At 45.0% G+C, this 13,203-nt stretch overlaps 1 long non-coding RNA gene across 1 annotated transcript in view; it reads left to right on the top strand.

The window, feature by feature from the left end:
* LOC144753565 (uncharacterized) overlaps positions 1-13,203 on the top strand; it is a 218,813-nt gene that overhangs the window by 57,702 nt on the left and 147,908 nt on the right. The window lies entirely within an intron of this gene.

The raw sequence follows: 13,203 nt of genomic DNA, 5'->3' as shown, positions 1-13,203 counted from the left end.
CAGCCTAATGGACATTCTCCAGAAAATTTACTCAAGACATATCTTAAATCGTGTAAATGAGTGGCTAGAAGACAAGATGGTCCTCACAAAGTTCCAGGCCGGGTTTGGGAGTAAAGTGAGCACCATCGATTAAGTTTTCAGGCTCTGCTGCCTCTACTGGAAATACGTCCATATTAAAAAGGGCCACTTGTATGTCGCCTTTGTAGACCTTAAGGCGGCATTCGACTTAGTGCCGCGAGAACTGCTTTGGAGGTCCCTTTATAATGCTGGGCTACCCGATTGTTTGCTAACTCAGATAGTTGAGTTGCATGCTAGGAACTTTGCCAAAGTAAGGTGGGGCCCGAATGGTGAACTCACTAAGAATATACCAATTGAGCGTGGCGTCCGCCAAGGCTGCGTTTTGGCCCCGACATTATTTTTGCTTTTTGTGAATGACATTCCCGAACATTTAGATGGCAGCTTGAATGACTCGCCGAAACTGAATGGAGAGAGGGTGCCTGCGTTACTTTTCGCGGATGATACCATTCTAATTTCGCAAACTAAGAAAGGTCTCCAGGCACTACTCCATTCATTCAGTGATTACTGCAGCAAGAAAGGGTTAGAAATTAATGCAAAAAAAACCAAAATGCATGACTCTGAATCCTATTAAAACTGATAAAGGATCCTTATTTTTAAATAGCCAAAGGTTGGAATTAGTTGAATCCTTTTCTTATCTGGGGGTTTCGCTAGACTCTAAATTCACGTGGAACCCACAGATTGAAAAAAGCAAGGTAATATTTGCACAGAATACAAAACCCATTCTTACTAAGCATAATTTAAGTACTAGTAAATCAGTTTCACCAACTATAGAGCTTTTCAAACACAAAGTACAACCGGCAGCTCTTTATGGTGCTGAAATTTGGGGTCCGATGTCAAAGAATGTTTTTGACATTTTGGACAACAAATTTATGCGTAGTATAGTAAGGGCCCCGAAAGGCACGCCCTTGGTTCCCCTTCAATTAGATCTGAACCTCAAGAGGACCGATCATTATACTATTGTACGACCGCTGATGTTCTGGGTCAGAATATGGCAAACCCCAGAACTGCATGATTATAGGAATGGGCTAAAAGAGTTACTGTGCTTAGATGTTTCCAACTCCAATGCCTGGCTAAAACATATCAGAATATGGTTCACCAAAATAGGTCTTCCTCAATTCTGGAAAAGCCCTGAAAGGTTGCCTACGAATTCAAAAAATGTGGTAAAAAAGGCGTTTTTGGGCTTTATAAACAACCAAGTATTTAACAGCACTAATGGTGGGTCACTGGTTAGTACCTTCTTAACCTTTAAGGATGCACCCCTATTTGAGAGTTTTCTCGATGAAATTGAGCCCCCACTAGCTAAAACCCTTTTTATGAAGTTTAGATATGGCACCCTTAAGACTAATTCAACTCTTGCACGTTGGTCACGGAAAAATGCTAATAACATTCCAACTGCAGGAGATTCATGCACTATGTGCGAGGGCAACCACAAGGAGGACGACATGCATATCCTTTTCTTCTGCCCAGCATATACGCTGGCCAGAAGAAAGTGGATTAAACCTCTATGTAATCTTCTAGGAATTAGGTCATGTATGACGGCACTTAGAATAATTAAATCTGATACATCACAAACTATTGTATTCAGTGCCAGCAGATACCTTTATTCCATCTATTTTGTTTGTAGGAAAAAGGGCTTAAAGTTGTAAAAGTCATGGAGCGTTTCATGTATTTTTAAGAGTTGGCTGAGCTGATTGAATAAGACAGCCATGATTGCAATAATTTTATGATTTTTAATTCATTAATTTTATATATGACAATCATCACTGTTATTATTGTGTGTAAACTGGATTTTAGATTGTTTTTAAATGAAATGATTACTGTTGAAATCTTTTATGGTAAATAATTGCCGAAATAATGAATGAATGACTGGCTTTTTGTATAGGGGACACTGGGTATCACTGGCATAGTGGCATGGTTGCTGATACTTATAACAAGATATGGCGCTCCTTGGCACAGGACTACCTGTGGGGACTTCTGGGTTTGTCACCGGGCAAGGCTGGGAACCTTGCTGCTGTTCCCTTGGGTGTTACGTTGGGACCCTCGCTGGAACTCCCTCTGCTTACCTTGGTTTCCCCCCCCTCGCTGTCGGGGACCCTGCCCACCTCTGGCATAGTCTCCCACTGGACCCCTGGGAGCCCAGGTGTTCACCCAGCGGTCTGCCTCCACAGCAAGCCTCCTAGGGTTCGTAAGCTTGCTGTCAAGTAGGTGCTGGGGCAGTTCTACAAAACAATTTAAGGACAAGTGCTCCCAGGCTATCAAATCAAATAACTCTTCAAAAGTGGTGACCTTCCTGCCCTTGACCCAACCTTCCAAGGCCCTGCTGTAGAAGTTAACATATTCTACCCAAGTGGTACCAGGGATCATTTTGCAATCCCTGAATCTCTGTCTGTACATCTCTGGGGTGAGCCCATATCTAGATAACAGAGCATCTTTCATGTGGCTGTATGAATTCAGTACAGTGGAGGGTAGGTCTAGAAAGGTATCTCTCCCCTCACTAAGGAACCGCCTCCACAACCCTGCTCCCCAATCCTTCTCAGGGAGCCGGTGGGAGGTCATAGCCACCTCATATGCCTTAAACCATTGCTGTATGTCATCATTTCTATAGTATTCCTTTACTACATCCATGGGGATGTGTAGCTTGGCTCCTATAAGGGGAGGGGCCACTCGGCTCACCGGGGGAACGGCCTCTTCCCTCCTAGCCTTGAGCTCGAGCTCCCTCAAACTCCTTTCATGCTCTAACTGGAGCTTCCTGCCCTTATGCTCCCACTGTAACTTTTCTCTTCTAACTCCCCTTGTAATCTCATCTCTTCCATAGCTAACTTCTTTTCTGCTAGTTTCAGTTCCCCTTCTATTTTGAGCTTGGCTAATTCTAACTCATGGGCCCTGCTTTTCTCCCTGTGCGCCAGCTCCTCTGGGGACAGGCCTCTTTCTGACACACTGCTACGCACAGGGGAGACTGCTCTCTCTCTCTCTCCTGAACCCCTGGTTCTTCCTGCTGCCCATCCCCAATGCCATTTCCTTTGATATGTGGGGGAGGATCCCAGGACTCTATCCAGGCCCTCAGCACCTTTTGGAGATCCTCCTTTGTGTTAAGGCCAGTGGTGGAAATTTTAAATTCCTTACAAAATTGTTTCAGCTCCCTATGAGAGTAACTTTCCAGTTGTTCTTCCTGAAAGGCCTGGCTTACGTCGGGCCCTGTAATACTCATGGTTGCCGTGGTGATGGTACTTTTCCTCAATTAGTTTTCAGACTAGTTGGCAAAAAAAAAAAAAAAACTTAAAATCACGAAACTAAGGGGTTACGTTTTGGCCTACACTCGCTAGGTAGTAGGTCAGTAAATCACTGTACATCAACCAAAGTGCAAGTTAGTATCCTTCCGCTGCTTCCAGTGTTCGATTTGGCGGTCTCTGGTTGGCAGAGGTAGGTACTTCTGACCAAACAGGGACCCGCCTCCTCTAGGGAGGGTAGAGGGTAACCCCCCCTCAGTAGTGTTGCCGAGCACTTATGCTGATCTTCGAGTAAGGGTGTAACGCATTTATGACCATGTACAGTAATATCTTACCACACTACAGACGGACACCACACCAGTTGTATATGAAAATAGTGTCCTTTATATAATATTTATCACAAGGCCAATAACGGTAACAATTCTACAATAAGTCTGGAGACAAAGTCGACCCCAAGTACGTTGTCATGAGGTGCAGTTCAGTTTGATTTCGAACCGTGGGGTGACTCGGATACTCACAGTCGACCGGGGGTGTTGTGGAATCAGCTGGTATGAGGCGTACAAGAGTATGAGCCGGTTCTGGGGACCGCGATGAGAAGATGCTGGTCTACGGGGGTGGGTACGAGGCGTACTTGGTGTCTGGCTCGAAGCGTGCGAGCCACGCTGAAATACTGCTGGGCTTTCGATGGTACAAGGCGTACCTGGCGTCCGGCTCGTAGGGCACGAGCTGCATTGAAATACTGCTGGGCCGTCGATGGTATCAGGCGTACCTGGTGTCCGGCTTGAAGGGCACAAGCCGCGTTGAAATACTGCTGGGCTGTCGATGGTACAAGGCATACCCGGCATCCGGCTCGTAGTGCACGAGCCACGTTGAAATACTGCTGGGCTGTCGATGGTACAAGGCGTACTGGAGGTCTGGAGGGTGCGAGCCGCGACAGCCAGCAGGGCTCTTTCCGGATGCTGCGGTGCATACAGGAGGTAGGGAGAGTGCAAGCCGCGACAAAGTCAGCTGGACTCTTTCAGGATGCTGTGGTGCGTACAGGAGGTACGGAAAGTGCGAGCCGCGACAACGTCAGCAGGGCTCTTTAGCTCCAAAAGTCATCTCTCCTGTAGCAAAAAAGGGTCCCCTAGTTATAGTGCCAGGGGTCTTTTTTTCAAGTTCCTTGATCCGGCAGGGGGTTCCCCGGTACCTAGGTCCTTGTTGTGGGTGTTTCCTGCCAGATGGCACCCCTCTCTTTTAAAAGTGGGAGGCAGAGTATCGTTAGATGCCCAGCGGGGAGTGGGGCCGGCCTGGTGGGAGGCAGGACACCCGACTGAAACTACTCCACCCCTCCCATTTCGAGGCCGCCAGCTAACACCAGGCTTGGGAGACAACCCCTACCCTGTCATCTTTCCTAGACATTTGACTACACATCTTCCACAGCACACAGCAAGGTTTTGGGTAAGGATTTAGTTATTTTCTAAAAGTGCTATCTCTAAGCTTGGTATCTCCAAATCATTCCCCTACAAGGATGTTTTATGAACCCCTGATGCCAGGGGCACTAGTCTGGAATCTCTACCATTTTCCATGGGTCAGATATGAATATAGAGGTCATTTGTCAGTTTATTAGTAGGAGCCCTCGCATTGGGGCACTGCTTAGCAGTGGCACCAAGCGCAGAACGAGTCCCGCACAAAAATAGGTCATACACGTAGGAGGCATAAGGAAAAGGTGGAAGGGAGACCCACGCCAAGGATGCCAGGTGTAACAAAGGTCTGCTGGAGAAGCATCCTCAGAATTAATAGCACCCTGTGAAGACAATTCAGCCATCAATGAATCTACTTTCACAGAAGCAGGAAACATGTCCTCAAAGTCCTGCAATTATTAGTGCATCGCCAGAAACCAGGGAAACCCATGTTTGTTAATATGCTTCCATTCAGTTTCCAAAACTCTAAGAATGGAAGCGTGAAGCGGTAAGGACTCAGGTTCCTACTTTAAATACTGAGAAAAGAAATCAGAGTCTTCCTCAGATACCCCTGCTTCAGGAAACAACAGATTACAGCAAATAAGTTGAAGGACGTCTTTCAAGTCCGAACCCTGCTCATAACGACCCTTCAGCTCCACATCCTCCTCCCCACCAGAATCAATTGTGGTACTAAGTTCTAATGCAGACTTTTTAAAAGGAGGAGCAGCCTCTCTGTCCTGAAAAGCAGCAGCCACAGTAGCCTGAGTCATCTGCTGAGTAACTACTAAGAAAGGATAGAAGAGGTTCCGATGGTTGTACCTCTTTAATGCTATGGGCTTCCTCAAGGGCGATTGCCACCTGATTCCATCATGCAGAACAGCACACCACAGCAGTTATGGCAGGAAATCGAGCACCAACTGACTCGAAAAACACTCAATTTAAAAAATGCTGTGGTCGTCATGGAAATGATCCCCCAATGCATTGCGGCAGCTGCTGTCACCTCCCTAGCGTGCACGCCAACAATAAACAGACCCCCATGGCGAGCCGTAAACGGGAACTATCACCTGCCAAAGGGCCCTTCCACAGGCCTCCAACAGGAAGCAGAGGACCGAATATGCATAGCCGGATCTCACCAATCTTGTATGGCCGAAAGGAGCATGCAAAAAGGGGAGGATTACGCCTCCTTGTAAAGGCCAGGGACTACCCAGTTCCGACCACACCGCCCCACTGAGAGTAGACGTGGCTACGGAAGCAAACAGGATGGAGGGCAGCAGAAACTACACCCAAAGAGAAAGAACGCGACCCACAGTCAAATCTGCTCAGGCATGACACGACCGGCCAGGTACCCAGCAAGTATTCCACAGCAGGCCTGTCCATAAGATGCCAGAACCGCGATCCCCTATAGTCCGCTAAAGCAGGACAGGAGGATCGTGAAATACATAATAAATATAAAAAGAGAAGTTGCCCCAGCATGCCCAGCACACCTCGACCTCAGGGATACCAGAGTCCTCTAAAGCTGGACCTCGATCCCCCTTACCTTAAGTATAGGAAACAGCATGCAGAAACTAAAAAACAGGTCTTTGGGTTGTGTGGTGTTGTCTTTTATGTCGTTGATGTGCCACCATACAATTTGGTGGCATCCCTGTGTTTTGTGCACGCCTTCGGTGCTCGAAGAACCAAGCTACCACAAAGATGAACGTTTCCAAAATTTATTCACATTTTCATCATTGGCTTCATGATTTCTTTCAATGTGAGTTAATTGTGCTCCTTTAGTAAGTAATGTATTTCTTTAAATAGCTCCAATGCATTTCGGGTGGCGGACCCTTCATCGGGGAGCTCCTGTGAACAACATTAAAGAAGATATAGCTCAGGGGGTGTGAAAATTCAGGAGAGATACGCAAGACTATAAATTGGGGGAAGTATACACGTGGGCAGGCGTGTATGCCCAACGAAGACGCAACAAACCATTCAACCCTCAAACAGACACATCCTCCTCAGGTAGCGACACTACTAATAGACCACCAAGAAGAGACAAACTCAACGGACAACCCCGAACCCATGAAATCACACAGGCTACTGACAAACCATCCACCGCGGTCCCTGTTTTAGAGGAAGGCCAGGACAATCAAGACGACCCAGGAGGGGCCGTAGAAAAAGCCAACGAGAAACAGACCTCACAATCCAACACACGGAGCATGAAAAAGAACAAAAAGAGAAACAACTAGTGATCAATATATCTGACACCATCATGACTCCTCAAGAGATAAGACTGCTATCCAAAGGGACATCCTTCATACCCACAGCAAAAACCAACCATTTAGAACTCCAAATCAGCACATACAAATTCATACGGAAACTCAGGCTGAGACATTTTTTGACCACATAATCCCCCCCACCATTAAGAAACCGGACCAATTGATGGGACTCAGACCCACAAGTACGTTCAAAGCTCCCTCAAGCCATAAGAGCATAGACCTCTTCGAAACGCTGGTAAAACAAGACATAGCAAAACTCAACTTCAACAAGCCATTACGCAGCAACATGACGCAGAAGGATCTTGACACCTTACAAAAAATCGCTAGAAACGAACATATCAAGTGTGTGAAGGCAGATAAGGGAGGCGCACTGATAGTGATGAACTCCGGCATGTATAACCAAAAAATGGATGAACACATCCAGAATGTACAAACATATATGAAACTCCCTAACAACCCTACCAACGAATTCAAAGAGAGACTGGTGCAGATAGTCAACAAAGCACACGAGAAAGCTATCATTGATGATAGAACCAAAAAATACTTGATAGTACCATTTCCAAAAAGCCCAACAATCAGCTTGATCCCCAAGATCCATAAGAACTTAATGGACCCTCCATGTAGACCCATCGTTTCAACGAGAGGTTCCCTCCACGAACCAGTGGGCAAACTAATAGACAGATATTTACAACCAATTGTTAAGAACATGAAGAGTTATGTCCAAGATACAACAAATTTTTTGATTAAACTTTCGCAATTGACATTTAACCCCAATCACCAACTGATCTTGTGTACTGCGGATGTACGATCCCTTTACACTTCAATTCCCCACCAAGGAGGAATAGAAGCCATCGAAAAAGCCATCCTTGAGAGTGACATAGAGAAAGAGATGCAAGCATTCCTGATGGAATTAATGATTTTCACGCTCTACCATAGTTACTTCCGACAAAACGACAACTGGTACCTCCAACTATCCGGGACCGCGATGGGCAATTGCGCCGCACCGACCTATGCCAATATCTACATGAAACTCTTCGAAGAGGAGAACATCTACGATAATCCAACTTGGATGGACAACATGATAATGTACGCCAGGTACATTGACGACGTTTTTATTATCTGGAAAAACTCGGAAGAAACCCTCACACAATCATTAACGACACTAAATTCTGCAAATGAAAGGATACAATTCACGTGGGACATCAACCACAAAACAATAACCTTCCTTGATGTAAGGGTCACTATCACAGAAACAGGCATTGAAACGGATCTATTCCGAAAACCCACCGATAGAAACAACACACTCTTATACACCAGTTTCCATCAAGGATCGCTGAAACAGCACCTACCAATATCCCAAATGTTGCGGGTGAAAAGAATCATCTCAAACCAGTCACAAGTTGAAACAGGTTTGAACGAAATGGGTAGAAGGTTTCAAGAAAGAGGTTACCCTGAGGATACAATACAGAAGGCAAAAGAAAGAGCTCGAACAGCCACTAGAGAAGAAGTGATCACAAGAACTCCCAAAAAACACGAAGACAGAATTGTCCTTGTATCCAAATTCTCTACTCTGAGTATTGCATACAAAAGAATCATTTTGAGACACTGGCCAATTTTGAAAGCTGAACAAGACTTTGGAACCACCTTCGCAAAACCTCCCATTTTTGCATACACGCGCAATGCAAACATCAAAGAAATATTGAACAAAACCCAACCCACCAGAAGCAATTACAAAGGTACCCAACCTTGCATGAACTGCGGAAACTGCAATTTCATCATCAAGGGCACTTCCATAAATCATCCCATGAAGGGACACGAAATCAAACTGAGAGTCACCGCGACGTGTGATACGCAGAACGTCATATATCTGATCAAATGCCCATGCGGCATGATATACATTGGAAAAACGGAAAGGAAAATAAAAACTCGCATCAACGAGCACAAGTCAAACATCAGAACACAAAATTTGAGATCCAATGTGGCAGTACATTTCACAGAATCCAGACACGTCTCACAACTCAAATTTTTGATACTTGAAATCGTAGAAAAAGTTGAAGGGAGAGACAACAACAAAGAACTCTTAAGAAGAGAAATGGCATGGATTTTTAGATTGCAATCTATGAAGCCTATGGGACTGAATGACCGTTTGGAATTTGCATGCTATCTGTAAATGCACCAATGCATGGTGCTGTATGTCGCCTACAGACCTTCCCACAGTGCAACTGTTTATTCATCCAGTTTATGTTTGTACGTTTTATGCAATTCCCCCCATTCAGTTTGTTTGTACGTTTTATGCAATCCCCCTCATTTTTCCATCACTAAGATCACTTTCATTTTACGAATTTAGATCGCCTTAGCAACTTTACATCACTCGGTTAGCACACTTTCCTAGCCCTCCGGCATAACACACTCACCCAACATGGCCGCCACCCTAGTCTTTTTCCTATTTCCATCACCCGGAATCACGTAACCACCCACTCACTTCCTGGTCCCCGGGAGGAGAAACGCCGACACAGACGCCGCTTGAGACGCTGTACACCCCAACCACGAGTAAGTGTTGCATGATTAACTGGAACATAGAGCGATATAGGCGCACATCGTGCGATTAGAAAATCGACCCGGTTCACAATTATTAATAGTCCGTCACACTAATTCTTTACAGATGCTCAGCAACACCGGACACACGTGAGTCTCACACACGTATATTCTCTCCTTTACCGTATCTAGGCACGCAACTGCACCTTCGAGCACTCAGCTTAACGAAGTTATGAACTAGCTATCACCTAGGCACGCAACTGCCCCTTCGAGCACTTAGCTTAACGAAGTTATGAACTAGCTATCACCTTTACGTCAACACGACGAGCACCATGGAATTCACGCTTCTTAACCCCATTCACATTCTTGTTACGAGTCGATCACTTCATCTCATCAGCCCTCCCTGCATGTTACGTTAATTTTAACCCAACAGGTACACACCCCCTGAGCTATATCTTCTTTAATGTTGTTCACAGGAGCTCCCCGATGAAGGGTCCGCCACCCGAAATGCATTGGAGCTATTTAAAGAAATGCATTACTTACTAAAGGAGCACAATTAACTCACATTGAAAGAAATCATGAAGCCAATGATGAAAATGTGAATACATTTTGGAAACGTTCATCTTTGTGGTAGATTGGTTCTTCGAGCACCGAAGGCGTGCACAAAACACAGGGATGCCACCAAATTGTATGGTGCCACATCAACGACGTACATTATAGACGTGTGCCGGACGGACACACCACCTGTATGTAGCACCCAACCATCCTTAAAAACGAACACACATTAAGAACTCAACACAACACGCTGTGCGTCCCCCACCCATATCATTAAGTGTTGTCTTTTATCCCATTGGTGGATGGAGTTGAGGGCCATATTGGAGGGATGGGAGACTAGTAGGCTGACTTTCTTTTACTTGGAGGTTCTGTGGGAGCCTAAAGCTCATGTGTTTACTGTGGCAAAGAAGGCGGACAAGGAGGTAATGTACTATTTAATAATTCCTTGCACTCGTATATCAAGCCTTGTGCATGTATCTTCTGGCTTACTTACATTTATTTGTAAATCAGTCTCTAGGAGTCCATCTTGGGCTTTCTTATACCAGACAATAAAAGCACATAGTTTACGTTTTTTACTAAAATATGTTTAGAATGAAACATTGCTAACTGCATATACACTTTATATTTAATTTAAAAATATTCAATTAGACATTGTTGGCTAAAACTGATTATAAAAAATGTTTTGCATACACTTGTGGTCTGATTTTACCCTAGATGTTCGGTATCACCTGGTCTTGCTCTTATGTCAACTGGGCAGATTTACCTTTCCTGTTAATTTCTACTGGCACTACAGCCAAGTGACAATGATTGTAGGTTTACGGTAACGGCTAGTTTAAATCCTAATAATTTTCTAACTGAAAGTTTTTTTGTTTTACTAAAAGTTTCAAACTGAAAACCGTTTCACAAAGAATGTTTTAAACTATTTAGTGACTACCACTCCATGCAGGGCTTTAAGTCGGATGAAAAAACTGGGGGAGGGGGGTCTCTCAAGGGAGCGTGGCCAATGTAATTAAGGGCGTGGTTTAAAAACACGTAAGCTAAAATTCTATGCTTAGCATAGTGTGCCGCCCGACTTGTATTTTGCTGTTTCTGTCATTGCATCCAGATATATGATACAACAAGTAACCTCATACATGCAAGTCGGGACTATTGGCTTTTCCAATGGTTGTTAGTTGTATAAGATAAATAAGCAGCAACTATGGCTTGTATATAATATTGAAAAAGTTTCCACTTAAAGCCCTGATGACACCACAACAATGTTGCTGCTCTGAGTTTCAAAAGAGAAGGGAAATCCAGAGAGAAAATGACTCTCTTTAAAGGATTTCCCTTCCCCTACAACGCTCACCGGGTATGGCGTCATGCCATAACTTCTCCACTAGTGAGCAGTGTAAGCATGCACACATCGATGTGCCTGCTGTCACTGCAGTCTGGGAAAAAATGGAACGCCTGTGCCAGGGCGCAAAACAGAGCTCGATAGAGACCCATTGCCGGACCCCCTTTAAAAAACTGCCAGTGCTCAGCACCGGTGAGACCCCGCCCACTTAAAGCCCTGGCTACATGTATGTTATTCCACGTAGCTCAACTGAAGAAAACAAAGACTACCTATCCCGAAAGGCACTCCTTTGTTAAATGAAAGTCCAGAACTCGTTAACTGAATCTTCCTGATATGGAGCAATAGGTAAGTTACAACTGATGGAGTTGGCATTGGGACATCTGTAGGGCACAGTTATTTGTATATGATATGCTTTGAGACCATTGTGAGAGCTGGTGGTGAGAGTACCATTTTGTGCTGGGCTAGGCAGCATTAGACCTAGGGCTGAGGGCTGAGGCAATGACAACAGACACAGTGTTTGGGTGGGGAGACAAGACCCAGAGGTGCCCGTACACAGGCTTGGTCATCTCTTTAATGATTACCCTGACGCTGCGCCCGGTGCAAAAAGTAGCTATGCGTTCCGCCTCAAATTTCTTTTGCTATAAAACTTTAGTATTCCAAACTCAATGTAATTACAGTCAAGCTCAGGGTCTGGGTGCTATTTCTGGCACACACAGGGGATATTCTCAAGAACGTGTGAAATTTAACGCAAAATTAGCTTAACGCAGCTTTCAACATCGCAGTCCATCGCGGGAAAATAATGGCGTGTTAACGTTGTATTCTCAACACGGCGGTACCATGCAATAGTCTCACGATAACGCGTCAAATGACCGCGTTAAAATCAACGCGATGCCGCAAAAATGCGAAACGCAAATACGAAAAAATCAGCGATGTCGCAAAAATGCGAAACGCAAATACGAAAAAATCAGCGATGTCACAAACTGCAATACAAAAATCAACGATAACCAGCGACAGGCCTGCAATTCCCATGCATCATGCGGAAAAATGCACCATAAAAGCAGAGAAAGAAAACGGTGAGATGACAATGTACAAGTCTAGCCTCACATCAGTGATGTAGAACAAATGTCCATTGTCTTACATAAAATAGGCATCTCCTCACAAACAGTCACAATGTACATTGTCATGCAGTCTATATGTAAACTGCACCAATGCATAAACATACATGGAACACACAGTGAAACCGCATCTCGCATTAACACTGCAGAGGGAACATCAACACCTCCTGCAGAGCAGACCCTACGTCTGTTAATGTTACCGGGATTTATAAAGCGCACGAATACCCGGAGGTGTCTTGGCACTGAGGACATTAGTAAGCCTGCTCGGACGTCTAGTTCTGGAACAACCAGGTTTTTAGTCCTTTCCTGAAGGAGGAGAGGGAGCTCGCACTTCTGAGCACTCTCGGAAGAGTGTTCCAGAGTTTAGAGATGCCAAAGCTGCGGCCACCCCAGAGCGATGTTCGAATTCTAGGCCCTGTCAGGAGTTTGGCCCCTGTAGAGCGAAGATGTCTGGTCGGTTCATACCAGGCAATAAGGTTTTGCAAAAAGACAGGGCCTGTGTGGTTCAGTGCTTTGTAAGCCAGACGCAGAGCCTTGAATGTTATCCTTTGTGCTACAGGAAGCCAGTGCAATTTGTGAATCTCTTTGGAAACAGATTTGCACCTAGGGGTGTTGGATAGTAGCCGTGCTGCTATCTTTGGTACAATCTGAAGCTTTTTTAAG

This window comes from Lissotriton helveticus, chromosome 5_1 (assembly GCF_964261635.1).
Source record: "Lissotriton helveticus chromosome 5_1, aLisHel1.1, whole genome shotgun sequence".
In the NCBI taxonomy this organism is placed as follows: Eukaryota; Metazoa; Chordata; class Amphibia; order Caudata; family Salamandridae; genus Lissotriton; species Lissotriton helveticus.
This window is presented reverse-complemented; position numbering and strand designations above follow the sequence as displayed.